Genomic DNA, 2,993 nt, shown 5'->3' with positions numbered 1-2,993 from the left:
ATATATATATATATATATATATATATATATATATTCTATAGCCATAGAAGTCACAGCGGTAGTATAGTAAATAATAGTAGTAACAGTAGTAACAGTAGTGGAATAGCCAGAGCCTTTGGTCCTGACTTCCAGGATCTAGCCATGGAGAAGCAGTTGCAAAGGTTCCTTGCATTTGATCTGTTCAAAACTACATGGATAGGGGCAGCTGGGTAGCTCAGTGGAGTGAGAGTCAGGCCTAGAGACAGGAGGTCCTAGGTTCAAATCCGGCCTCAGCCACTTCCCAGCTGTGTGACCCTGGGCAAGTCACTTGACCCCCATTGCCCACCCTTACCAATCTTCCACCTATGAGACAATACACCGAAGTACAGGGGTTTAAAAAAATAAAAAATAAAAAACTACATGGATAAATGGTAGAGGTTACTGAGTTCTAATCTCCTGAAAAAGAGAGGGGGAAAGTTTTAGACACCTTTGATTTCCTAGAAAGTTCACATATACAGCCTTTCAAGGGAGAAAAGGGAGTTCCTGGGAAAGAGCACCAGAATTGCCTCTCTCCTAACCCCAGGTTTGAGAATTTCCAGCACCTTGCTTTCTGGGAAGAGAAAGGGAAGTGTTTGGACAATACCTTGATGAGAAAAGAATTCTTGAATCCAGTCTTTTAATGAAAGATGAAAATATTCTTAGGAAGAGTCAGCTTCTCGGGGAAAGGAGGATCATACACATGATTCTTTTGCTAAAGGAGCAAAAAAGAGCTCGACTACGATATGTATTTAGTAAAATAGCTGAACTTTGTCCTCTCCTCCAACCAGGAATTATTGCGACAGTAGTGGTCTTGGATCTTTAGCAACTCTACACTTACTTTCCCTCCAGTGAAAATATAAAATTCTTAGGATTGCATAATAAGACTAAAGGTCTATATGCATTCCTGGGGTGAAACTAAACTTATTAGAATTTTATAGGGTTACCTCTTTAGCAACTCTACACTCAATGTCCTTCCCAGAGGAGCCTAATGCCACAGGGTGATCTTAGGAATCCGAGGTAACTATACAATCCTGGGGAAAAGGTGGGAGTCCCTGGAAAAAGAAGAGAATTGTACCCATTTTTTCTGGGTTACTTTTTATTTGTTGTCTGTGTTTTCAATGGAGTAATATAAACCCTTTCCTATATCCAATGCCTATTATTAACTTTAATGTTGGTAACACTTCAATCCACATTTGAAGAGATCCAGATATAAGCTATAATGGAGTTATTTGTTTTTATTTCCCAGAGGAAATCTTGGGTGAGGACAAAATGTGATCAAGAAATATAATTTCGGAGAGATCACTCCCAATTAGACTTTATTCATTCACATAAGGTCAGTTTGGACTACATAACGAATAATTGGGACGACACGCAGGAGAGGTTGGGAATGGAGACCACCAATCTTCAGTGTCACAGGGGGAGAATAGTAGGGTTTTTTGGTCTTTAGAACCTGAACTTTTGTAAGTTTGTGATGTGGATCTTTTGAAAGTGGAACTCAAAGGGTTATTCTACTGAGGATAAGTTTTAATGTGATTCTGAGCAAATAAAACCAATGGAAAATGGCCTATCTTCAAGCACTAGGATTATAAAGTTGTTATTTTTGTCGTTTGTCCTTCATTTTTTTTTAAACCCTTGTACTTCGGTGTATTGTCTCATAGGTGGAAGATTGGTAAGGGTGGGCAATGGGGGTCAAGTGACTTGCCCAGGGTCACACAGCTGGGAAGTGTCTGAGGCCAGATTTGAACCTAGGACCTCCTGTCTCTAGGCCTGGCTCTCACTCCACTGAGCTACCCAGCTGCCCCCTGTCCTTCATTTTTGAAGAGGAAGGACAGCATATCAAAGTCTCACCAACTGGAAGCACCTAAAGCTGTAGAGCCACCTGCTGGCAAAAGTTGGAAACTGCACACAGTCACCACAATTAGCAATCTGAAAGCGAACTTACCTTGGGGCTGACAGTTCTTTTCAAGAACCCGGCAGCAGCGAGCACGCGTGCCGAGGATTCTAAGTTTACCTGTATTTAGGATCTTTGAAAAGAATGGCTGCATTTTTAAGTGTTTTTCTCATTTTCCTCATTTCAATTAAACTTAGTTCTCTACTATTACGAATGGCATGCTTGAGAGGAGTTGTTCTTATTATACTAGGTAGATATTTGGCATATATTTCTCCAAATTTTCTGAGACATTCCATCTAGTAAATATATGGAAAATTACCCAAAATATAGCCAGGTTCTTTTTGTCAGGGGGAATCTCTGTCATTAGGGTTACCTTTTAGGGGTCTCAAGTGGAGTTGAGATATATTAATAATATATAATACTGATATTGATATATCTCAACCTCAGTTGATATTATTAATAATATATAATACTGATATTAATATATCTCAACCCCAGTTGAGACCCTAAAAGGTAACACTAATGACAGAGATTCCCCCTGACTCCAGTTGAGATATATTAATATCAGTGTTACATATATATTATTATATATCATATAATACATTCTTGTTATTTATAATTCTATAATATATAATAATTCTATTGTTATTTATAGTAATATATTAATTACAGTATACTCAATCACCTAAAACTCTGTTTGGAACATGTGAATGATGGACAAGAAATGCTTTGTGATTGTTAGAGATGCGCAGAAATGAATGCAGATACATACCAAATTTTTGAAGGTTTTGAACTGTTTCTTAACTGTGATGAGGGAACCACTGAAAAGGCTGTGAAGCATAGGTATAGAATACTGGGAAAGTCTTCCAAATTTCCTAGAGATAGTAAAGGCATTAGAATCTATGGAAATAAGCACATAACTCCTTATCTTAAACACTAAGTTCCTGAAGAAAGAATGGAGATTTGTGCCAGATATCAGAAGATGATTAGATTCAAATCTGGCCTCAGACACATCCCACCCAAGGGACTCTGGGCACATCATTTAACCCCATTTTTCTTGCTACACTTCCATATTAGGGTTGTT

This window comes from Gracilinanus agilis, chromosome 5 (assembly GCF_016433145.1).
Source record: "Gracilinanus agilis isolate LMUSP501 chromosome 5, AgileGrace, whole genome shotgun sequence".
Classification (NCBI taxonomy): Eukaryota; Metazoa; Chordata; class Mammalia; order Didelphimorphia; family Didelphidae; genus Gracilinanus; species Gracilinanus agilis.
Note: the sequence above shows the minus strand (reverse complement) of the source record.